At 35.8% G+C, this 26,572-nt stretch overlaps 1 protein-coding gene across 2 annotated transcripts in view; it reads right to left on the bottom strand.

Moving 5' to 3' along the window:
• LOC120890843 (uncharacterized) overlaps positions 1-26,572 on the bottom strand; it is a 435,648-nt gene that overhangs the window by 64,150 nt on the left and 344,926 nt on the right. Inside the window, exons 3-4 of one of the 2 annotated variants that reach the window (XM_078026799.1) lie at positions 14,240-14,325; positions 1,454-1,523 (exon numbers count right to left, since the gene is read on the bottom strand). The exons of the other annotated variant lie outside the window; for it this stretch is intronic. The gene's annotated coding sequence lies outside the window, so the exon portion shown is untranslated. The remainder of the gene's footprint in view (positions 1-1,453; positions 1,524-14,239; positions 14,326-26,572) is intronic. 2 annotated transcript variants of the gene reach the window in all.

The raw sequence follows: 26,572 nt of genomic DNA, 5'->3' as shown, positions 1-26,572 counted from the left end.
TCTGTGCTCATATTGACATTATTAAGACAGTTCTGTCAAGAGTGGCATTTTTCTTGGAGGAGTAGAACTGCTACACTGAGTTTACTTGTCCCCGTACTGATTTTATATGCTTTTAAAAAAATTTGTATGTGGTTTTATTATTTATTTGAGCTTCTTGAGAGTAATAAGGAGTCCTAGCAAAGCATACTAATTTATGTGCATTCACTGAGTAAATGACTGAAAGAGTAAATGAGTTGAGTCATATAAGAATCATTGATTTTCCCAATAACCACTGCTGAGGCTTTTTAATATGTCCTACAATCCCTCCTATTATAGTTTTAGTCACCACCATCTTCAATATATAGTTTGTTTTTATAAAAATGGGACAGTAGTCTAAGAATGCTTTTTTATGTCTTTATTCCTTTCTAAAAATATACTTCATACATTTTTAAATTCTATTGTATCATTCTATGGTTATCTACCTCAAACAGAAGTGTCTGGAAAAGTGTGGAGTGACTTTTGCTGTAGGAAATATAGGGAGTGTTTGACTGAAAGTAGAGATTAGGTGACAAAACTTCCACTTGGGTAAACTTGTTTGTAAAACCAAGTTAGTCTGTCTTATGAAATCAAAGTAACCAAAGGCCAATGTAGATGGAAAACAAAAAGATATGTCATTTGGTGGTAAACCTTACTTTGAACCCAGAATCTATACAAAAATTAACCACTTTTTTTTTTTGTACTTGGGTTTGAACCCAAGATTTCATGCATGCTAGGCAAGTGTTCTATCACTGAGTCACATTCCTACTTCCCATATTATTCACCTTCTGAAAAGATATTATATTAGTGTCTTACAGATATAATAGAGGTCAGCTGAGAATAGAACAGGTGGTTGCTCAAATAATATGAAAGTATTCATATTAGCATAAAGTAATACAGTCATTTATTTTTTTAAGTGTTTGCCTATTTTCCCATAGTAGAAGGTAGTATTATCAGTTATTCAATAATATTTCAGTAATAATCCAGGCACGGTGGTGCATGCCTGCAATCTCAGTGGCTCAGGAGGCTGAGACAGAAGGATCATGAGTTCAAAGCCAGCCTCAGCAAAAAGCAAGGCGCTAAACAACTCAGTTAGACCCTGTCTCTAAATAAAATACAAAAAAATAGGGCTGGGGATATGGCACAGTGGTTGAGTGCCTGAGTTCAATCCCGGGTACTCTACCCCTGAAAAATATTTCAGGAATGAAACAAAATAGGGAGTAGTAATTTGAGCAGCAAAACAATATAAGGATGCAAATCTTAAAACTGTTTTAGATACAGATCCTATTTTTCCAAGGTAATCTATGATGTAAAAACGGACAAGAAAAGTGCCTTGAGATTTATTAGATTTCAGTTCCTTAGTAGCTGGTATCTTGTTAAAACATTAGGAATCTAGTTTGCCTCTTCTGAGTGCAGAACATCAGTGAGTACTACTTACCTTCTGAGTAGTATTTACTAGACTGATGGACAGTGGGAGTGATCTTCCTGAGATAGTCAATGTGTTCATACTGTCAAGAAAATATAATTCATCTATAGTAAAAAGTTAGTGTCAGCCTCTAGTTAGTACTAAAAGATCCATGAAAAACAAAGGAGAAATGGTCAGTAAAGTCATACATATCATTTGCTTTCTCTTAATTGTACATCTGCCCTACAAAGACCTTCATTAGGAATCTCTAGTCAAGAATTTATTACAAGATATACTTCTACATGTAGAGTAATCTCTCAACTCCTGGACTATTCATATGATAAATGAGTTTTAAGCTCTCTGTGACATGTCTATTATCAAACTGAACTGTTATTTAAATCTTGCATCGCCATTTAATTTTTCACTCCTATATGTTTCATCTCTTCAACTGGATTGTAACGTTTGGGAAGGTCAGAGAACATGTATCCCATTTTTAATCCCATTCCTCAATGATTTTGTAGTCTTTAGTAGGTAGTCAATAAATACTGATGGATGGGACAATATGCAGCTGAAAGTACCAAACCTAGGCCTTGCCTGTTGGCTGCTAGCTCAATTGTATTCCTGGCCAATATTATTTTGAGTGAGAACAAAGTAATTTTTTTTTCTTTAAAATGAAAACCTGCAAATTTGAAAAGAATTTATGTTCTCTGGTATAATCAAAGTTCTGAATTTCTATTTCTTTGAAAGACCCAAATAATTTGCACATTTCTATTACACTAACATTCAGATACAGAAATTTTAAAACTAAGCATTTCAAATGAATATAAATATACTTAAGGGGGTGGGGATGTGGCTCAAGCGGTAGCGCACTCGCCTGGCATGAGCGGGGCTCTGGGTTCAATCCTCAGTACCACATAAAAATAAAATAAAGATGTTGTGTCTATCGAAAACTTAAAAATAAATATTAAGAACTCTCTCTCTCAAAAAATGAAAAATAAATATACTTAAAACATAAGATATTTCTAATATGACAGGTTTTATACTAGCTCAAATTAGTGAATTTTGCATGCAAAATAAGAACCAATCCAGGTAAATATTCTATCTTGAAACACCAACCCTTCTAATATTGAATTAATATTTAATAAAAATTGCATCCAGAAGGCAGATAAAATTTTTGCTTAATTAGTATGCATCACACTTCTGAAAAGGAAAGTTAAAATTATAATATTTGGGAAGGGCTGCGTATTTTCTGTTTATTGAGGAAATAATATTCTGTTTCAATAAATGCTTATATTTGCTAGAATGCTAGAACTTTCCATTACTTCAAGTTGGCAAATTACTTTAACAACAAATTGTTTTCTTAATAATATGAAAGAATATACAGGTAAGAGCCTTCAGAATAATATCAGTGTGGTAGTATGTCTGTGTTGTCTGAATTGTCTACCACATCATATCATGTTCCATATTCTGTCATTTCAGTAGTTTAACCTGTTCAACAGACAGGAAAAAAACCAGACTGTATCAAATCAAAGGAAGAAAAATTGAGTAGAGTTTGTTTTTTCTGTATCACTTTAACTTTTTCAAGCCAAATGAGACAATATTATCAAAGATACCCAATGTGTGTAAAACTTTCATTTAGAGAGCCAAGGATATGACCCTAGAACTACATACTTGAAAAATGGAAATTTTACACTTCTCAGAAGGCTTCATCTTCTTTTTCCCCTTTCTCTAAAACAGAAAGAGCTTTAAAACAGCACCCTACCTTTGAATAGTTCCAAAATGCAAGGCAAGGTAATGAGTACTTACTAATGACCACTTAATTAATTTAAAAAAAACTCGTATACTGGGATTTATAGAGTTCATATTTATATAAGAAGTCTAACTTTTTACCTTTTTAGTAAGTGCAGTATTCTTGCATTTTCCAAACAAAAATGCAGGTAAATGTCAAAATTTTAGAATCTATTATTAATGCCCATTATGTATCTTCAGTATCCTATTAGTTGGAGAAAAATGAAAGAAAAAACCAGAAATTTAATATTTAAAATTAATGACATCTTAAAGATTTTGTGAAAATTCTGGGCTTTTGAAAAATTCTGTTTCAATAGAGATAACTCTTCAGCATAAATGTACATAAAGAAAAGAAAAATAGAACAGACAGACAGACTAGAAACACGGCAAAGCTTTAGAAATAAAACAACAGAACTCCCTAGACTTTCTTTGTTTTTCCATTGTTGTTGTAGCCACTATTCCCTTAGATATAAAAACTGGAATTCTGCTCGATAATATTTCAGCGCCAACTTCCTCCTCCTAATTGCTATCCATATACTGACATCTACCTTTTATAGTCATTTTATTACTTTCTTTTGTTCTTTGCTGTCTTAGAAAAGAAAAATTATCTTCAAATTATTTTTCTTTTAGCAGACACAAAAAGTTCTCAGTTCCTTTTACAAGTCTGGGGAAAAAAATGAATTGCAATGAGGGCCTGGATTAGAAATAATTATTTAAATTGCTTTAATTTCAGGAAATTGAAAAAGACAAAGCATATTTTCATTTAAGGCCAGCTCATTTTAAATAAGCTCCTTCAGGAATCTCGGTGACAACTCGCCTGACCAGTGTCCACTAGATGACACTGTTGCATAAGCACAATAATGAGTGGCCTTAGCTTTGACAATAACTAATTTATCATTTATATATTTAGATATTGTCAGTGTCTCTCTTTCCAGATGAAACTGGCTTAGCATTTTTAATTGGATATGGTTGATGACTACAACTTCACATGATTTGGGGTAAAGTTACCCTCAGAGGTTAAAATGAAGGGGGGAAAAAAAACATCTATTACACAGTATTCATATTTTTACAATAAGAAATCTTTTCAGAATATGTATATTTCATAGTTAAAATAGATTTCATTATGAATTTTAAATTGTGCTGTGTTAAATCAAGTGGCAATGATTGTACTGACAATGTTGATTTTCAAGTAGTGTTTTGTAGTAATCTTTTTCTTGCCTTCCCCACATCCTCTTCTTGCCTTTTCAATTTTCTCTTTCTCCTTTTTTTTTTTTTTTTTTTGATTCTGGATTGAGACCTATTTGGGTGCAGTGCCAGAATCAGGAGAAAAATCAATTGTCTTAAGCTAACATCCTCTGTGCCATTTTATTGACAAACTAGGAAACTTTAGCCTCAGGAAACTCACAGAAAAAGGAGACTGTCATGATGCACCTGTGTAGATAGAGCCATATAAGGAAACTGCCTAGGATTCGATACAAATTTCTGGACATACATAGAGATTTTAATATAAAATCTGCATCTTTGGAGATACCATGTAGATTATTGAGATTTCTATCTGAAATTAAGATTCCTTTGTAATACCTCACTCTTATACTGATGCTCAAAATCGCTGTTGAATTAAGCTTGTTTGCTATGGTTTCAGTTTAAGGTAAAAAGCAAGGTAAAAGCACCCCATACTTCTTACTATGTATTACAGACACTAATCTCATGCTGTTTACCTGAAAAAATCTCAAAGGCGGAGCCAAGCCTAAAAGGAAATTACTCAAAGTGCGAGTGGCGATTGAAGTGTTTTATGGCATGTGGCATGTCTCAGAGGGAAGTGACAGGCATGTCACCTTGTTTTCTTTTTCTTTCTTTCTTTCTTTTTTTTTTTTCTTTTCTTTTTAAGCCAGGCATGCAAGAGCTGGAGGAGCAGATCCTGAGATACCTCACCTTTCAGCCAGGAGCTTACTGCCTGCTTCAACATCTGCACCCCCACAGAATATACTACACGCTTCTATTGCTTAAGTTCTCATTTTCACTAGACTGTGTTTTGTCAATACAACCTGCAGGAAGAACTCTCAGATTAGGCCCACTATATCCGTGTCAAGATATAGAAAAGAGTGGGAAAGGGACTCCCATGCTAAAATTTGTTTTCCAAAACATGAGCATCAAGCATAAACACCTGAACACTGTCTTTATAGGTAGATGGTGGGCATTTGGATAAGGTGAACTTCATGCATCTTCTTTTTTCACTTCTCAGAGTCTGTGCTTTTTTTTTTTTCCCCCCGTTTTCTTTTTTCTTCTACTCACTCTGAAAGGGCAACTATTCTCTCTACCCTTAACAGAAAAGTACAATGTTATAAACAAAGGGAGTTTTTTTGTTTGTTTGTTTGTTTGTTTGTTTGTTTGTTTTTAATGCTGGCTCCTCCATTTGGGGCATTTTATATCACCTCATTGAGATTTAGATTTTCCAACCCATAATTTTGCATAGGTTGTTATGAAGATTAAATGAGGCCATAATATTTGTGAAGTTTACAGCAAGTTTCTGACATGCAGTCAGTGGGCACCAAATTCTACCTGAGGAAAACATCCAAAAAGAAAGAGACACAAAGACAGAGGTTTCCATGGAGGTGGGTGTGACTCAATGGTGGACTCTGAATCGGGGCGCAGCTTCTGGTCTAGGCAGAAGGCAAGGGCAGAAAGAAGAAAGAACTGTCATTAAGCTGGAGGGAAGAGAATCTGGAAATGGTGTTGCAGGCAAAACTGAGAATGAAAAAATATATAATATTATGACAAGGGGGATTACCATATTTTGAGTGAATGTTGCGTGTTGTGTTGGTGCTTTCTATACATTCTCTCATTTAATTCTCACAGAATCTCTGGGAAAAGGTTTGTGAACACTGACTTTTCTTAGTGGTTCTACTAAAAAATACAAGGTATGCTTGGCTTCTATGTGGCAAAACCTGTTTAAATTCCAAAGCATTTGCTAGTGCCATTAGACCACCCGCTCCCAACATTTTATAGGCAGAGAAAAAAGGATTCCCATTTCCATATCTCTGCAGTCACATACTGATAAACACGATTTGGAAAATCTACTTGGTCATTCAGAATGCATTTTCCTCTAGCAATAAGGTATTTGATGCTGGCTCATGGCTTAACCTAACTATCACATTGTATTTAACTGAAAATATGGCTGATCTACAGATTACAAGTAAGTCGACATAAAACCATATCCCTCTGCTCTGTACCACAGCAGCAAGAAGCTGCATCCTTCTTTACCCCACGAGTAAACTTACTATGTGTGACGATGGTGAGGGATGAGACCTCTAGAAAATTTAGAGAATGCTGTAGCAGCCCTCACTCTGCATTGCTGATTGTGTGCTGTTTGTGAGGTGGATGACCAAGTGTGATGGACAACGAGTGCAGGGTTTACCACACATACATGTCTACAAGTCTCAGATGATCAGTGATATGCACAAGTGTGCATATACATAGCCCCAATAATAATGTTAATGTCCTTCTCCCCAAGATCTCAGATATGCCAAGCTGGGCATTTGACTCTTTCTTACCCTGTGTGAACATGTCTAAAATCTAAAATAGGGATTTCTTGCCACTGAATTGCTTTCACAAACTTGGGGAAAGGCAACATGAATTTCAATCATTGTTTATAAAATTGGAAGTACTACCTTCCTCCCTACTTTGGTGCCAAAGCTCAGATTTTCAATGTGTCTACTCACTGGGCTTAGCAGGCCTGGGGGTGTGATGAATGCTTTCATCAAGACTCTCTCCGTTTTGCAGTTCTGCAGTTCTGTCCTCTTTGTTCTTTCTCTTAGGAGAAGTCATATGAACACCACCAGGTGACAAGAGCCCCAGTGATATGAGAATAAATGGCTTGTGTTCAATCCACTGTTCACTAACCATGTAGCAGGGAGAAAGCTAATTGTTATTTACCTTTTTAAAAAAAATGGTTTTCCCTGTTTCCAGCCAACTGTTTGCCAGCCTCTCTCCCTCCCTCTACAATCCACTCTCCACTTAGCATTTTCCCATTCATCCTTCAGTATCCTTTCTGCTATGGTTTGTCCCTCAAAGGTTCATATCCTGGAAGTTTGGTCTCTCAGCATGGTGTACTTAAGGAGGTGGAATCCTTAACAGGTTGGGCCTAGTTGTAGGTGATTTGCTCATGGGGGTTCCACTTGCTTCTGGAAGGGATTAATGCTGATCTCCTGGAATGAATTAGGTCTCATTAGAGAGGGTTTTAAGAAGAAAAACAAGCCTCATCCTTCTAGGTCTCTTGATTTCTGTCTTACAAAGTGACCCACTACTTTGTCACATCTCCATGTGATGTCATCTATCATAAGGCTTTTATCAGAGCCAAACAGATGCTGGTGCCATGTTTTGGAATTTTCAAAACTCTGAGCTAAACAAGCCTCTTTTCCTTATAAAGTACTCGGTCTCCAGTATGTTGTTACAGAAACAGAAAACAAACTGAAGTGCTTTCTTTATAATAAAACCTACGGTCTATGATTATTTATTTTTCCAATTAAAAATTATTCTCACCTCTTTATATAGAAGGCCACAGGATAGTTATGAAATTCTAAAAGATCTAGAACTTTTCCCAGTTGCTTATGATTTTCTGATTAGGTTCTCTTGAGACATAAAAATTCTCCTTTAATATAGGTAACAGAATTTCTGGGCTGCTGAGCCCAGATCAGATGTTACTCATGAGAAAGAAGGGTTTAGACATAATATTACAAAAAACTTAGCAATTATTATGTGTGAAAGAGAAATACTTTTATTTTCTAAAATGGTAATTTTTTAAAAATTTTATATATATCATTTACAAATTTTAAGTCTCTAAATGCTCTCATCTCCCTGTATTTAAGTATTTATTGCATTATAAATTATGCTTTCAGGTAGCTTTTCTATTAAACAAGTAATTTCAGGGGACTGGATTCCATAGCTTGGCCTTTGGTTAAGAATGAATGCTCTGTGTTTAGAGAGGGACTTTTCTTGGGCTGAATTATACCTCAGGGATCTTAAATAGGTTCTTCCAAATCATTCTTCAGATTGACAGTATCCTGTGACCTTTGCAGTCAGAGAATTCAAATTTTTCACAGAGGAGAAATTTTTATGCTGAGAATTTTGAAGCAGCAAAGTGGTCAAGTGAGTAAATAATTATACTTTAGGAAGATGAACACCTGGAGATTTCTAGGTGCCCAAAATGTATGGGTGACATGGCTTTTAAAAACTTAAAACACTTTAGGATATAAATCTATTTCTTTCTCCTTCACACATTGGTTGTTTCTTTTGATATCTCCCTCTCTCTCTCTCTCTCTCTCTCTCTCTCTCTCTCTCTCTCTATCTATCTATCTATCTCTCTCTCTCGTTCTAGAAATCGAACCCAAGGGCACTTTACCATTAAGCTACAACCCAGCCCATATTTTATTTTTTATTTCATTTTATTCTATTATGGTACTGGGGAATTGAATTCATGGGTGCTCTATCTCCATTCCTTCTATTTTTTTTTCCCCAAGACAGGTTCTCATTAAATTGATGATGCTGGCCTCAAACTTGCAAGCCTCCTGCCTCAGCCTCTTGAGTAGTTGTGACTGTTGTGATATTTTCTTGTTTTGATATTTTCATGCACCACGATGTCTGGCTAATTGCTAATTTCTTTATTAGGAGGGTCTAATTGGGACAGGAAGGAAATGGCTAGGAAGCTTATTCTCAAAAATCAATTGAAAATGTATAAGACCACAAATTGCTCTTATGAAACCAGCATTGTCGAATGTCAATATCATATGCTGATCATAAGGGCCATATCACCAAAAAAACCCCAAAAAAAACAAAAAAAACCAAGATATAGTTACCTATTCCTCACTAGGCTGGAAAGCTTGGTGGTTCAGAACAAACACATTTGTATATACCTAAATTCTTTTGTGTCTCCTCAGTATATAATTCATTTGCCAAAGTACTCACTTAACATCTGAGGTTTAGTCACTCCATTTGGGGAAGAGAGTTCCTTACTTTGTGATTTCATTCAAACCCCGAAAATAATACTACACCCACCTGGACCTAAATGAAGGCCTTCTTAGAGTGTCTTCTTCTTAGAGTGATTGTACTGGTATGTTCAAGAAGTTTTAATCAGTCCCCAGATTCTGAGACCAACCCCCCTTTGCATTCTTTGGAGATTATTCTGAGGATTAGAAGACAATATAAAGTGTCTTAATATGCTTTTTAAAGGGTGAATCAGTAACACATGTCAAGATATTACTGTCACCTTTAAAACACTGTACATGTTCAAGTTGAAATCAATATTAAAAAAGAAAGCAAGAAGGCTGGGGTTGCGCTCCATGGCAGAGCACTTGCCTCGGACATGTGAGGCACTGGGTTTAATCCTCAGCACCACATAAAGACAACAAAATAAAGATATTGTATCCATGTATGACTAAAAAAAAATGTAAAAAAAAAAGAAAGTGAGAAATAATTTTTTAAGAAACCCTTGAAATTATGAGTAGTGAAACTCAGGGCATTTATTTTCTAACTCAAAGGGTTATAATTAAGTTGATATTTTCTTGTTTGAACACAGACATCTGAGATTTGGTTTCTGTGTCAGAAAGAATCTTCTGGCAACTAGAAGGATTTGCCTCAGTAGTTACCTTCTGAGGTAGCGTGTTCGGTAGAGTGTTCCCGTCACTGGAAATGTTCTAATACCCTCAGAATGAAAGGGCCAGTTGTCATTTTGTTACAGATGTGGTGCCGGGATTCCTCATACAGAGAAGCAACTTGACATTCCCTGGTCTGTCTCTTAATATCCATCTCTAACCTCCTATAAACTTTATTTGTTTATTTTGTTTATTCTTTCTTTAACATAAAGTCCATTAGGGGAGAAAATTTATGTTTACCAGCTTATTCCCCAGAGTTTAAAATGATACATAATTGGTGTATAATAATATATTTTTTTCATATGAAAGACTGGATGAAATGCTTTCTGATAACCCTTCCAATTTCAAAGAAATTATGAAAAATGTGGTGAGTCCTATACATTAATGAAATAGTCACTGACATTATGAAATATGCAAAGATATAAGACAGTTGATCTTTACTTTGATTATCCTTGGTAGATTTCTTTTATTCTTTTGAGCATTTGGAATCAACAGATTACTCTTGTTCCCAAATTAAGGTGTGAAAGAAACATATAAGTTGCTAAAAATGAGAAAACAAAAGAGCATGCCATATTTATTTTGTCTCTTCACTGATTATTTTGGTTTCAAATAAAAATAGGGACTCATTCATTTATTCAATAAACATTGAACATTTACTCTATGTCAAACAGTCAATAAGCACTGGGGAAAAATTGGTGATGGAAGAATTCGTGTTCAGGAATGGATAATACTGATTCTAACCTATTATATATTCTTATCTCTGAGCTCAGAATGGAAATGATATCTCCATGTAGATATGGTTGCATTAGGAAGCTGACCATGGTTGAAAATATCTACACAGATTTTAGCTGAGGGTCTATGTTGTGTCCAGCATTACAGATACAAGGGTATCCTTAAACCCTGGGAAGGAAAATAGACATAAACAGATAATTTTAACATGGCATCAGTGGTGCCTATCCACGTGTTGTAGGAAAAATATAGTGGAACCAGAGATTTTACCGACTAAGTAAAAGAGGTCAGACAGGGAAATTATCCCAGTTAGCATCCTGAGAAGAAACACATGACTTCCTCAAAGTGGTTAATTAGAGAAAAGGCTTTTAAGCAATGATTTACCAGGGTGTGAGCAAGCTTAGGTAAGAAAGGTAGTACAATATGTTGCATCATATTCTCAGGCTTCTTGGAATAAAGGGAGACAGAGATTCCTGGATCCTGGTACAGATGGGGCTGTTTAGAGAGACTTGCCTAGAAAGACTTTTAGTTTTCCATTCACAGAGGCAGCTAGTCCATGGGACCCCCACGGAGGGAGCTAGGGAGATCAAAACACTGGCCTACTCACCTCCCCTCCTCTGGCCTTCTGCTACTGTTTGCATTGGCAGAAGGCAAGGACAGGGAGTCTGTTGATGGAGTCAATACAGGTCAGCCTTCTAGACCCAGAGCACAGTGGGACAGGACCAGGAATTGAGAGCGTGGGGCAAACAACAGATACCTAACTTGGGAAGCTTTGGTGGCTGGAGTCCCAGGAGCTGCAGCAAGACGGCTAAGTTGGAACACATTAGCTAGTTTCACTGAATCACTCCAGAAAGAGAAGAAACAATGTGCTGAAGAGTGTCTGACAGGGTGATATGTATGAAGACTGGAAAATGCAGGATTTGCCTACATGTCTTGGAGAGTCTCTGAGCGTGCTCTTTATTGCAATGAGATGACAGAAAAAAAAATTTCAAAGGGGGTCTCAGAATCTGGGAACTGATTAAAACTTCTTGAACATACCAGTACAAGCACTCCTGAAATCTTCAGACTTTAAGAGACTCTAAGAAGGCCTTCATTTAGGTCCAGGTGAGAATTAGCTGGGTGTAATATTATTTTCGTAGTTAGAATGAAATCACAAAGTAAGGAACTATAGACAAAATATTAATAAATGCTATGATTTGGCACTTCTTTAGTCAATGAAAGTTGAAGCTAGATGGTTTTGAAAAAGGCTTCTGTCTCAAATTATTTCAAGGGTATAATGAGCTCCACTTCTCTTGATGAGAAATTATTTCTTTGTTATACAATTAGCTTCAGATCTTTGAGTTTTAAGTTCTTCTGATGTGACATTACCGAGGCTGATTCCCAAGTATTATACTCTAGCCTTTTTTTGGGCAAAAGCATGACCTAACACAGTGGTTCTCAAACCTTAAAAAAATGATTTTTCACAGAGAACTTCAATATATAAAAGAAGCAGAAGCATGCAAGGGGTTCCTTTGCAGTTTAATCTTTGAGGTTCTGCAGAAAATAGTTTATTACTTGCCACAAACCCTCAAGCACCATTGTGGACGCTTGAGCTTCTTTAGATGACAGTTTGTAAATCACTAGCATAAAAACAAGAATTGTAAGAAGTAACAAGACACCAGGGTGCAAGTCTCAGTTTCAAGTTCAGTTTTCCCCTACAGTGGCATGAGAAGCAAGAAAACTTCTTGAGGGCCCCAGAACTGCTTGTATTGATTCCCCTGAGGACCTATTCCCAACATGACTCATGGTATGTCACTAAACCTCTTCCTGCTTTAGAGTTCTTTTCTGTAAAATGGGTTCTTAATAGTTACCTTATTCCTCCTTTCCCCCTAGAACACCAGGAAGATTAATGAATGATTGTTGCCAAGACTCTAAAAGACCTTTTGAAAAAGGCTGTAGATAAGACCAAAAAAAAAAAAAAAGAAGAAAAAACAATATATTTTATTTGATCCTAACCAGTAAATTCTCTGAGAGAGTCCAGAAACAAATACCTAAAACTCTAAGTGGATAGTGTCAGTTTCAATTTATCCCTTTGCTTGGACTGAGGTACTGCTATTAGAGCCAACCAAGGATACATACTGCTGTTTTCTAGTGGCTGGATGTGCGGAAAGCCACTGCGGAGAGGGGTGCAGTGAAGTTAGTGGGTCTATCTTGGCATCTGGGGACTAAAGAGATGGGTGGCAGAAGCGAAATGCGGAGGGCAGAAGACAAAAACACCAGCAGGTGCTCTTTGAGCATGGCTGGGCAGCAGGATTCTGGAGGTACCTGTGTGCAAACCATGAGAGAGCTGGCAGCAGTACACACAGAGGCACTGCCAACAATCCTGACCACTTCCTTGGAGAGTGCTGTGTGGGGAGGAAGGCATCCTCGGTTCCATCTAATAGAGGTTGAAACTGGCCAGGGTGTCTCATGCAGTCGCTGCACATCCTATACTTTTGCTGTCCTACCTAGACTGACCCTGGTCCTTATGCACAGACCAGATCACCTGTAGATGAAGACTGTGACCGCTCCTTGGTGGGCACCTCCTGTTTTCCACACCCCTCACCAGGAGGTCAGGATATTTTCACCTCCAACCTGAAATATTTCAAGGCCATTCCAAGCATAGTCGCCTCTGCCTCTGATCCCTCCTTCCTCCAGCTCCACACTGAAGCACAAGCTGACCTCACCTGTCTATGTTCAGAAACGTTTCCGCACGCATGTCCAGCTCTCTGCGTGGTTTCCCATGTCCTTGATTATCTGAACCCGACTCATACTGGTCCTGTAGGACACTGCCCTCCCTCTGAACACAGCCCATTTCTCTTTGCTCTCACAACTCTGTCCTCGTTCTTCTGTTTCTAGGCCTCCTGACTCATCCATGCACACTGCCTCTCCATTTGGACAAACATGGGAGCATTGATAATTCTACCCATTCTTCAAACCTTGTTTCAGGTGCTTTTTCTACTAACTCTTTTTAAACTTACCTACCACCTTTCCTAAATGATTCCACCATTCTTTTTCCACAGTAGCCTATCACTACATTTATTTTCATTTGGAGCACTTGAGTAGGCTTGTTGTCCATAGTCCTCAGTTCATTATTAGCCCTTGTCTCTCTCTCTCTTATTTGTGTGTGTGCGTGTGTGTGTGTGTGTGTGTGTGTGTGTGTGTGAGAGAGAGAGAGAGAGAGAGAGAGAGAGAGAGAGAGAGATTTAGGACAAAGAAATTGACTTCTTTGAGCCCCATTTGACTGCAAATGGGAATAAAATGTTTTAAAAATGAGATAAAATAATTTTAGATGAAAGTCTTTAGCATTCAAGTGATACTTGACAAAACCTGAGTAGGTGAGTGAATGAATGAAGGAAAAAAAAATAAATTGATGCTTCCTAAGTACTGTCTGGGAAGAGTGGAATCACTTTTTTTTTTTTTTTTTTTTTTGCTTTTCACCTATAGAATGAGAAAAAGGTCTATGAAGGTATACATCTCTTTGTAGATCAGTGTCACTCTGCAAGTTGAAGGACAGGCCTATGAAACTTGTTAAGTGGGAGTAGGAGGAGCCACACAGCTGGAGGGTCTGCCTGGGACTTTCTCTCACGCTGATGCACCTTCTATTTCTGCATAAAAGTCTTTCAGGTTTGCTTACCTCAAGATTCATTTTTCCGTCGTTATGCCTGCTTCATTGTTGTCGTTCTTTAAATTCTCTTTCTTCAGACAAAGTGGGAAGTTTGGCTTTGAAGTCCCAGGGAGTCACGTTGTCAGTTACCGCGGGAACCCATGGAAGTACACGTGAGAGCAGGCATTAGAGACGGTGGAGATCAGAGGGCATTTCAAAAGCTGCAGGAGCTATTCAGATTCTCTTATTTAAAGGGGCTCTGATGCCAGAAGATGGTGTGTTGGACTCTTCTGTGCTACCAGCTTGAAATATATTTGTGGTTTAAGCAGACAGAGTCCTGATTTAAAATTCCCAGTTTCCGGGGGAGGGGGGGAATGATGCTTTGTGTTCTAGGACTTTCCTAGCTGCTCCTGGTAAGGTGCAGACCACACCATTCTACCATGTCTGCTACTCCTGACTGGATTTAGGAGCAGAGAGGAAAAGAAAATAAGAAGATACTTGCTCCGTTTATTTTTCTTGCCCCTAAGATAAAGTGATTGTCTCAATGTGGAACTTTGACGCCAAGGTATGCTGCAGGTCTATCAGATATTAAGCACATATTTGCAGATTGATCTGCTGATTTTAAGAACTGCTTCTCTACCCTATGAGACAATAGACCTCTTTTCCCAAGTAGCTAAATTGAAGAAAGAAATGAGGTTAGCTATGGGCAACCCTGCACTGGAGCTTCTCTGACAGCCGAGTTTGAGAGTTGAGAAGGGAAAGAGGAAAGGAAGCTCTCCTGGTTTATGTTTCACTCTGTGCAAAGTGATAACGTTGAGGAAAAGCAGACTTATTGAACTAAAACATTAAGTTGCATGTACAGGAAAATTGAAGACAGAAAAATGCCCAGTAGCCTCTCCCTAAAAGCCTTTAAAGGGCAAAGGAAGAAATATGTCCCTGTAGGTCAATTTTCCTTCCGCGCCCCCCTCCCAGGAGAAGAATTTTCTTTTGCTGCTGTCCATGTGACTGTATTGTATTTTTATTTCAACTACCATCGCACATTGCTGGATGATGGTGATTGCTTGTTTTAAAAAAATGTGAAAATTGAAATTAAATTTCATTACTTGGGGATGGAATACATTGAGAAAATAATTCCATAGATCTCTCATACTTGAATCAAATTTCTCAGTTGGAGAAACAACAGCAAACAACAAAAACAGCAACATTTCCCCCCTTTATTTGCATCACGGCACTAGATTCCGTTTTCAGAATCAGAAAGGATGTGTTTCGCAGAACAGAAATCAAAACACACTGAGTTGAAGGGAAACAATGGTAGTGATTCAGCTCCAACTTCTTATGTAAAAGTTATACCATATGATAATGTAGTTGTACTGCATATTCAATTTTGATATGTAACCTTTGAAATAAATTGGAATATTCTTTCCTGCTACTCTTGGCACACGCCAAGTGATCATAAACAATAATCTCGTAAAGGTCACTTGCTCGATAAGCTCTGCTCTCGGCAAGAAGCATAAAGGACTACTCAAAGATATTTCCCCCTTTCTTTGAGACTCTTTAATTTATTCCTTCTTCCTTCTTTGAAGCTCCAAACAACACAAATTTTCTTATACCATAGACTCCCAGGATTTCTGGAATGTTTATTGTTTTTCTCTTTTTCTTACACTTCTCCCAGTGTGTGTGTGGGAGGGTCTCTCTCTCTCTCTCTCTCTCTCTCTCTCTCTCTCTCTCTCTCTCTCACACACACACACACACACACACACACACACACACACACACACATAAATTGGCTATTGGCTGACAGAAAGTAGGCAGAGCAGTTTAGGGTGATGGGAAAGACAGTTAAGTTATTCAGCCAAAAGCTAATTGGCTATTTCAAAGCAAATGATTTGATTTCAACTTCTCTCTACCAAATTAATTTATATGAATAGACAGGGCTAAAATAAGTAAGCATATATACCATGCATGTTTTTTTTTCACAGAACTTGTTCATTTACAAAATGTATTTTAGGAACCTTATAACAAATATCAAATGAGCTTAATATTACTTTACCACAGTTACTTTAGCTCCTCGTACAAAACTGTATTTTGTTAAAATTGAGCTCCAATCATGTCAGTTTTGTATTTTATTTCTATTCACAAGCAAAATAGTCTCAATCAATATTATTCTACTTGCAGATACCTTATATTTGGTATGCCAATTATATCTTCAGGCAAATAAGACAGATGTCTCTCCCCTTACAAGGTAATGACACAGGAAAAGACTTCCTTGCCACAAACTTATCTAAAGATATTTACATGGGTCATACCACTGTAATGCAATTTGGAATTTATGTGGAAAAGGCAGTGGAGAGAGAAGCTAACAGAAAACAGTGGGTGGAAGGATTTGCCTGCACCTCCAACTTTTTCAGGATTCAAGTAATAAAATAAAAATTTTCATCTTTTTTCTTCTTCTGAAAAGAGGATTTTCAAGCTTATTTGTAATTTCAGCTTACTATATGCCAGGTTCTATTTTATTTTTTAAATTCTTACATTTAAAATGTCTCTCTTGGATGCTGGAAATTCACTTAAGCTATGATTTTTGTTTGTTCTGTTTCTATCTTGGTATATGGATCAAATACCTCCAAATTAAGGATAAATTGATTCGATTTCCAGTTTGGGTTATGATGAGAAAAATTCTGGACCTGGTGTCCCTGAATGGGGCCTTGAAATACACATAGAGGCCAAGGGTGCATAGGTGACCCTGGTTCAGAGCTGCCTTCCAGGCATGAGAGCACTGGGAGAGGTAAAGAGGAGAGCTTCTTTTTATATCATCTTGCATTGTTATTCATTATTTAGTATTACTAATATTTATTACTATTGATGCTGACAAAGTGCACCTTTGGAAAATTGCAAAATCTTGAACAATGCCTCTCTAAGATCTCATGTTCTCTTATTTTAAAACGCAGTATTATTATAATAAAGGAAATATTTGTACTAGCTAGAACACACAGTGCTCAGAATTGTGTACAAAACTGGTGATGAGAAAAAAAAATCAGAGATGGATTTGAAAAAATTTTGCAAATGGTAGATTTTACTGTCCTCTGCATCATTTTGTCAGTCACTGAGATGATAAAAGAATTTGAATCCAATGGGAGCCCAGTTGGAGTTGACTTTGGGAAGAAAGTGAGCAATTGTGGCCTCTGATAAAGGAGAGACTGTTGTGGTTGTATCTGTTCCCTGCAGAGCTTCTTTTCTGGATGATGAATAAATGTTGGAAAATGTAATATCCAGTCAAAATATGTAGTCAATATTCATGGACAAAAGGGTGCAGTTATTTCTTCCTCTGGGTAATTTTTAGGTTGTAATTTAAGTAGACACAAAATACCCACTCAAAACATAAAAATCCAAGGTAATTCACTTTAATGTTAAATATTTTAAAATAGGGATATATATCTTTGAGACAAATTATAGTGTTAATATATGGTAGGGCAGATGGACCAAATAAAAATTCAGAACTGAACACATTTCAGGAGCCGTGAATACATTTTGCAGCATATCTTCCATTTGTTCATTTTTTTTCAGTTGTTTCTCTCTTTATTATGCTACTTTACTTGTCTAGCACCTATAGAAACGTATCCAGAAAATGTGACTTGAGTTTATCAGTCCTGTAAGAATTTGCATTTATCTTTGTCAAGAGAATAACTGAAGGCAGCAAAGTTTCTGTGAAATATTCTAATTAATCCAACTCACCATATTTTGTATTCTGCAAATCCCATCAACTAAAATTCAGTTCTTATTTTAAGAAAAAGGAAAAGAGCAGAGGTGTCCCTGAGGAGGAAAAAGGGAGGAATTAAATAAAAAGAAGCGAATAGAATGAAATGAAGGGAACCAAAATAGGAAACTTCTGCATAAACATCACCTCTCTCTCTGCTTTCCTTCTGATGACCTCTGACCCCTACCTTCCTGAAGATCCAATCCTGTTGTTGGGGAACAATTTACTCTTCCAGACAACCTAGAAACTTTTACCAAGTTGTCTTAAACTCAGCCAGCTTGTTAGTCAGTGTCTGCATTCTAGCCACCTCATCTGCCACACATAAGTGGCAGTCCCTAATGGCTGGTGAATGTGGGGTTTTTCCACATGCGAAGTGTGCCTCTCTGTACTAAGTAAAGCAAAAGAGGCCCATTTTCTAAGACTCTGCACTTGAGAGTGTGTATGGACAATCTCTGCCCAGATGTCAGTGTGCAGATGCATATTTCAGACATTCTTTTTTCTGATTAGCATGCAGCCAGAACACCTGTTTTGCTGCCTGGAGGAATCATATTAAAAATGAAGATACACCTGCACGGTCAAATATTTGTATTTATAAACAGATATCTTAGTGTTTGGGTAAATCCTTCTCATCAGCCCAAACTTATATAACTGTAACCCCTGAAATGACTTCAGTCCCATTTGGTAGACTCTCCTCACCATTTTAAATAATCTATATTTTTAAGCAGTTTTATGTGATGCTTTCCAGAGAGGTTAGTCAGCACTTGTGTGTGCATTGGAAGGGCGACTATTCCAGACAGGAAGCAATTCTCCCACTTTGCTGACAGGCTAAGTCAGATAACATACATAAATATTTCTGAATGTTGGAGAGGACAGGCAGGCCATGGTCCAAATGTATACTTTTCCTTGAACATTCAAAAATATTTAAAGCTTGAATCATTTGAAAATTAAGTTTCTAACTAGAATTATAAAATAACCAATCTCTAAGAGTAAAGCCAAAAATGCTTACATATGTCATTTATTTTAAATTACAGCAAGTGGCAGATTATCTAAAACAACACAAAGGACCATTATAGGAAGACTTAGATTCCCTTAAAAATCAGCTTTGAGAATTTATCAAACGTACTTAACTAGATAGTCTGGGAGAAAAAAAAAATAAAAGAATGACTATCTTCCAGCTGATTTAAATGATGGAATTTGAACAGTAGCATTTATTATTTGTGATTGATATGCTTCTAGGAAGTGAGCTTTTGAACTTTTTTAAAGTTCATCAAGAGCTGCTTTCCCTAGGCATTTCCTTGGATAAATTATATTCTTCTAAATTCCCCAGAATCAAGAACATTAGAATTAAACTCTATTAGTTTGGTAATAATTCCTCACGAGCCAGATTCCAGTCATTCATGACTAAAATGGTGAATCCCTTACCCGAGAATAAGAATGGCAACTCTCAAATAAGACATTTGTGCTTTAGAGAGAACAAAAATATAGATTTGCCTTATATTTTTTTCTTTAATCTGTCTAAATCAATTAGACATTTGAATTGTGGTATTGTATTTCCAGGAAGCTTCATTGCTTTCTATTATCCTCATGACAAAAATAAACAATTCCTTTTGAAATCGTAAAGAAAAATGCCTCCCACTGAGTTGATGTTGTGTGCTGTTATATGCAAGAACATATGTGTAATAAAAAATGAGAAATTATGGATCAAATAATGTTGTTGGAGCCACTTGCATAAACAATAGAGAACATTTTGGACAAGGTCCAAATATCATCACTATTGTTTAATTTTAGCCTCAGTTATGCATCTGCCTAGGCTAGTGTCAAAGATAATAATCTCACCAGATAGATATAAAATGCACAACTAAAATTACATAGCTCCATTATTCTGTTTACACATAGTACTAAACCACTCTTTCCAGATGACTGATCCAGCAGAGTATTTCGTTCTCTGAGCTCCCTTGCAAATTCAGTGGGCTGATACCCATTTCTTTGTGTATATTAGGTCATTTTCTATCAACATAAGAATGAAGTAACTAAGAAGAGGAATGAATATGTTTGCTCTCTAATGAAATTGTTCTTTACATCTTGCTCTCTGCCTTTCACGTACAATTATGGGCTTTTAAAACAAGGACGGAGCATTACTGGAAGTCACAAAATGCCAATTGAAAGAAATGGACAGGAGCTGAGTGCCAAATCACTCATTCTGAGAAAAAGAGGAAGACAAAGAGCTACACGTTTCATTCAGTCCTCTTTACTGAAATATCTTCTGCCAGTCAATGCATGATAGAACTCTCAACTGCTAGAGGATTTAGAAGTCACTGAACGCAGGACTCTGACTTTTAATTCAAATTCACTTTCATGTATGATATAGTTAGGATGCAAGGGAGGGGCTGAAGAGGAAGAGAAGGAAGAAGGAAGGGAGAGATGAGGAGGGGAAGGAAAATAAAATACTAGCAAGAAATTTTCATGGGTTTGTTCTCCAAATGAAGATTCAAAAAAAAATGCTCAATTTATACCTAAAGTAAAGGTAATTCACAAAACTATGATTGTTGGTATAAAGAAACATCTATTCTTTTGTTAAGTTATGGATTGAAAGACAAAACTTTTGTCATTTATTTTCTTTGAATACAAAGCATTGCACTCTAAGTAGAGCTGAACAGGATCTGCCTCTCCATCACTGACAGTTAATAATTAAATCAAACATTATATTCGGCAATAGAACATATGCATCAGCTTCTTTCAAATTGCATTTCCTTCCTGTTAGGTCCATTAGTGTAAGCCAGACTGCCTTTAGAAACCCCCTTATTGCTGCTGTCTTTCAGCACAGTTCCTGAAATGGATAATGTGGTACATATTATGGGCAATTACACAGAACTCCCCAGCGATAGGGTTTTAGAGTTACAGAATGAAACAGCTGGAACTACAGAGCTATAAGCTAATCAGGAAAAAAAAAGGAAAGAAATAGTTAAAAAAAATAACCTGGACAAAGGAAAAAAGAAAAAACTAAAAGCATGAGAGTCCTATAAAAACATTGTTCTTAGCAAAGCTGTCTGTACCTAGAAAAATCTCCAGGGTTCATTGTATAAAAGCCATCTAAATCTAAACATACTTTTAATTTTTTTTGCCAAGTCTTTTAAAAACGCTCATGGTGCAAAAGCACAGAGAAAACAACTATCGAATTTGAGGTATTAAAAACAATGATGTTTTTCTCCCCAGCCATGTCAATGTAGTATTTCTATATTAGTAGCATTGTGAGAAACACACATAATATTTTCATCTTGTTGTTTTATGCTTGGCTGTGTAGTACTTATGCCACAGAGATAAGATATTACATAATCTACATCGTCCTTGGTTTGGGTACTGCAATTGGAGTGTTCTGCTTGAAAAATCAGATGCAAACATTAGATGTATACCTAAGGGAAAAGTTTCATATTCAAAGGGGAAAATACATTTGCTGATTTTTTTTTCACAGTTTTCAAAAAGAAAGTAATAATGGGTTTTGATGGCAAAAATGTTGCTTCGTTTGGTTGTAAGCAAAGTGTAGTTTTATCACATGTCAATGAAGTGTTTTGAAAATTTTCAGTGAAATTACTTCATACCTTGAGAAATAATGGAACAATCTGCTCAGTAACTACTGGGAAATGAAACAAAAGTGGGTGCAATTTCAAACTTTAAATATAGCCACAAAACTATTTTCAAATTTGTTACTATTCTACAAAAAATGTGAAGATAGTAAAGGTAGAATATTTGCACAGCTGTTGGAACACTCTTCTTTTTCTCTATGCAGAGATGGATTACGTAGACATAGCCAGATTTATGTGGCTACTTATGTCCTTTCATAAGACATCGGTAGGCAGTATTTATCTCAGCAACAATAAAATGGCAGCAGGAGGAAGCTGGACATAAAACATGCTGTCCAGTCTGAAATCCTCAGCAGTCATTGTCTCCTACTTCCCTTAAGAGCAGTGATTCTTTGTTGTTAGATTTTTTCCCCCCTTTTCCAGTAAAAGCTTTATTACGATAGAGTAAAAGGAGGGGAAATAGAGATGTTAACAAGACAAAATGTTAAAGTCAAAAGAAGACTATGTCTCCTCATTATGAAAGAAGTAATGCTCATTTTTATTATTGAAACCATATTGGTGACTGTACAATATAATAAGAGAATACGCTTTGAATACCCAAACCAATTTGTTATGTAACAAAGTTCAAGGGATTTAATTAGAGGTTAAGTTCTTGTGTATTCCTATTTTTTTATTGGGAAGATCATTTGAAAAGGAAGGTAAAGAGTCCTAAAATAAATGATGAGTGTTTTGGGAAGAGAGATAGAGAATTTGGTAACTGGTATCATGTCCATATCTTTTTATTTTCACCTGAACATGCCCTAAGGGGGATAAAATCTGACTCTATTAATTTCTAATATGAGAAATTTCCAACCATGTCCCTCATCTTAGATTAAATAACTATTTTGTCTCTACGTGGTTTAAAAAATAGTTAGCTCTACTAAGTAATAGCTCTGAGAGCATATTAATTCTTGTCAGATAATGAACTGAGTACTTTTAAAATATTAACCGGTTTAATCCTTCTAACCACATTGTGTTGTAGCAACTATTTTCGTCCTCAGCTTTGCAGATAATGAAGCCAAATCAGAAGATGAACCTAAATGCCTGGTTACATTATTAAGTGGTGAAGCTGAGATTTGAACACCGGCAGTCCAAACCCAGAATTTGAGCTCTTAAATATTTTTACAGTGTTTTTGAAGACAGACCTATTGTAAACCTCTATGGTGCATAAATTCTCAGGCATCAGGACTCAAATCTCCCAGGTAATGTGACACTCTCGTTCACTTCTAAGAGTGAATGAACAGCAATGGGTCTTCTGTTCATTTCTGGCAACACAAATTGTGCTTATGCAACATTATTTTTGGTTACTATTGGAAAGCCTATAAAATTCTCATATTTTCCTTATACCTAATTCCAAAAAAAGCAGAGCGACCAGCCTGCTCATATCATGCTACATTTAGCTCATTGATCTGCTAATTTAAAATATTTTGCCTCATTTTAACAGTTATTCTTCAGAAGCCTTTAGTCTCTTGGCTGGAATGGCCTTGAAAGCATCTGGAAAATACATTCCAATGATCCACTGAACATGAGATAAGACAAGGCTGATAATAAAGCAGTCTATCAGGCATAATAAATTAACTTCATATTCAGAGCTCTTAAAATTTATTTTGTTTTGCTTCTTATAAAAACCGTTGATCATATTTAGAAGTTGTGTGATTTTTAAGTGAATATATGAAAAAAGAAAATATAGAAAAATATTTATAGGCTTTTGAGAGGGGTGAACTGCTTCTAAGGAAGCCAAGACTCCCAGAATTCATAAGGAATGAGATAAATATTCTTGACCATGTAAGAGTTTTCAAATGTATGGCAAAGATACCAATAATTTAAAAAAAAAAAACATAGACTCAGAAAATATTTGCTATCCCTACAACATAGAAAAGGTGAATGCAGATTTCCAGAAATAGGGGCATCTTACTCTGAGATTTTTATTTTGATGCATTATCTTTGTTAGTGTTGCTCAACCCACATGTCAAACATCTGTGGATCTGGTTAGAATAAAGCTGTTTCAGCAAGTGATGTGCCTGGCACTGTTTCCACCTGGCTCCCTCTGCTGCAGATGCTGCCGGTTCACATTATGACTTGGGAAGCATAGACCTAGACCTTTTCAGTTCATGAAACTATAAATAAACCAACCTCAGAAAAATTTTAAGGAAAACTATCATATTTTTACTCATGAATATGATTTGGAATGGTAGTTATAATTGTTGCAGTGGGTGTAGGGAAAAGGTACACATGCATTTTTTGATGGCATTGCAAATTAGTATAACCAGTGTAGAAGATAGTATGGAGATGCCCCAAAAGACTAGGATTGAAACCAGCTTAGACACGGCTATCCTACTCCTTCAAATTTTTTCAAAAGAACTAAAATCAGTATACCAGAGTGATAGAGGCACATCAATGCTTAAAGCAAAGCAATTGAGCCTAGGAGCCTGTCAACAGATGAATGGATAAAGAAATGTAGTCTATACAAAAAATGCAGTTTTACTCAGACATCAAGGAGACATTTGGACATTTCTTGGTGATTGGATGGAACTGGAAATCATCATAGTAAATGAAATAAGTCAGATTCAGAGAGACAAAGGTAGAATTTTTTTTCATACATGGAAGCTAGAAAGAAAAATAATTTGCAAAAAGAGGTGAAGATATGAAAATGGAAGGGAGAAAGTGGAGTAGAGGAAAGGGGTCAAGCGGAAGGAAGAGAGGGTGGAAAAGAAAACTGTGCAATGATTATATCATAAAGAATTCCACTTTTATATATAAGTATAATGCATCAATTTAAAAAATAATAAGTAATTAGAAGGAAGATCAGTAGAATGGGGAAGAGGATCATGGGGAGGGTGGGATGGAGGGAAACTGGGAAGGAATGGTGATTAAAATGGAGCAAATTTTGTTACATGCATTTATGAATATCCAAAATTATCCATAATTATAATGTACCAATAAAAACATTTAAAAAAATTATATGAAGAGGTGCTTTATTTTTGGATTAGAGAAAGGATTTCCACATCCATACAACTTAACAGTGAAGTGAAAACTTGTTTTCTCATTGCCACATTCCCCAAGTATAAAAGTGAAGATGAGAACAAAGAAGCAATAAATACAGGAGTAATCCAATAGAAGATTGGGCAAGTGATAATAACAGATAATTAATAGGAAAGGATATTTCTTGAACAATAAATTTATCAAAGCATTCTTGATCTCACTGTTAGTCATAAAATACAAATTAAAGTTATAAGAAAATATCTACTTTTATCTATTAGCACAAATATAAGCATTCTACTATGGAGAACAGATGAAGTCCATGCAGATTAATGCTTTCAGTAACTAATAAAAAGGTTATATGATTTGAATATAAAAAAATGAAAAACTGGAGGGCCAGGGAAGGTAAATAATTTATCCTAGGTCACACAGCTGATAATGATTAAGCTGGATTTGAACCCAAATATTCAGGACCTAGATCTTACTATTGTTACTAAATTCTACTGACTTAAAAATGTACTGATAATTTATGGGGGCCCCTATGATTTAATTCATTATTATGGTGAGTACTGCTCTATCCAATTTTTACAAATAAGAGCTAAGTGAAGTGCTTTAGGTCTATGATTACAGTGCAGATGCTAAAATAAATTTAAAGAGCATTGACTTCCACACACCTGCTCTAATTTACATACTGTCTATTTGATGGCAAAGCACACTGATAATAATAAGGTCATTGTAAATAAGAATAAAAGCTCTAAACATATAATTTAAAAACCCCACACCCTAATTTATATGTTACAGAAAAATAAATTCCAGACAGATTAAAGAGTCAAGTACAAAAAAAACATAAAATATTAGAATCAAATGCAGATATAGTATTTGATTTCACAATGGTGAAACCCAAAAGAAAGTAAAACAATGAATTAAATGTTCATAGGCATGATATCACAAAGAGAAACTCTTCTTGCAGTAATATTTTCCTGTCAAATATCTCAGGTGTGTTCATTTACAAAATTCATTCTTTTGAAAATAGGCTGTTTATGTCCTGTGCTAATATTTTTCCATTAATCTGTGCACCATTTTCTTGCTAATTGATAAGAACACTTTATATTACTTAAACATATCTGCCATCAAATATACTGTAAATATATCTCCGCTCATATTTTGCCTTTTTATTTTGTACTTAATGTTTTGACATTATTTGATCATGTCTCCTTGTGAAAATACATGAATAAGCCCTGTATGAAAGAAACAATATAAATGTATAAAGAGCATAAGAAAATAAGTTCAATGTGATTGCTAATGAAAGAAATATTTAGAAAATGAAATGTTCCTTTCTTTCATCAGATCAGGAACAATTTCCAGATAATTACAATGCCCAGTGATGAAGCCAACTCAGTTACTGGTCAACTTTTATAGACTTCCAGGTGAAAAATGTGAATTTGTATAATGACTATGGAGACATTAAATAATTCATATTAAGAACATTAAAAAGTTCTACTTCATCAACTTTTTTCTTCAGTGTGTTCAGGACACTGTGTTAATATCCATATTTACAAATAAACGTGACATAATGTCTGCCTTTATTGCGTTTAGGAATCTGAAATAAAACTAGGTTAAGTGTGTGATCAAGTAGATATGGCACCTGTTAACCACAAAGTAATTTATTCAAAGAATGTTCTTACAAAGATCAACAAAAAAGATTACATATAATAAAAAATACATTAATAGTCATAGATATGCTTTTAAAAACAAAACCTTCTGTACAAACATACATATATGTTTAATATTGGGACACAAATTGTCAAAAGTCTAGATCTAAGAAGTGGTAGAATCTAGAAAGATAAATATTTGCTTCAAGCCGTACTTGTCCTGAATGTATTTACTGTCTGTTCTAAACGTCTGTGAAATGGAGTTGCCAGTTTGTGGCTTTCAGGACCACAAAATTCAAGATGTTAAATTAATATGTACAGAGTTGTTCATAATATTCTCTTATTTATTTATTAGTATCTGTAG

This window comes from Ictidomys tridecemlineatus, chromosome 11 (genome assembly GCF_052094955.1).
Source record: "Ictidomys tridecemlineatus isolate mIctTri1 chromosome 11, mIctTri1.hap1, whole genome shotgun sequence".
NCBI lineage: Eukaryota > Metazoa > Chordata > Mammalia > Rodentia > Sciuridae > Ictidomys > Ictidomys tridecemlineatus.
Note: the sequence above shows the minus strand (reverse complement) of the source record. Positions and strands in the feature narration are given on the sequence as shown.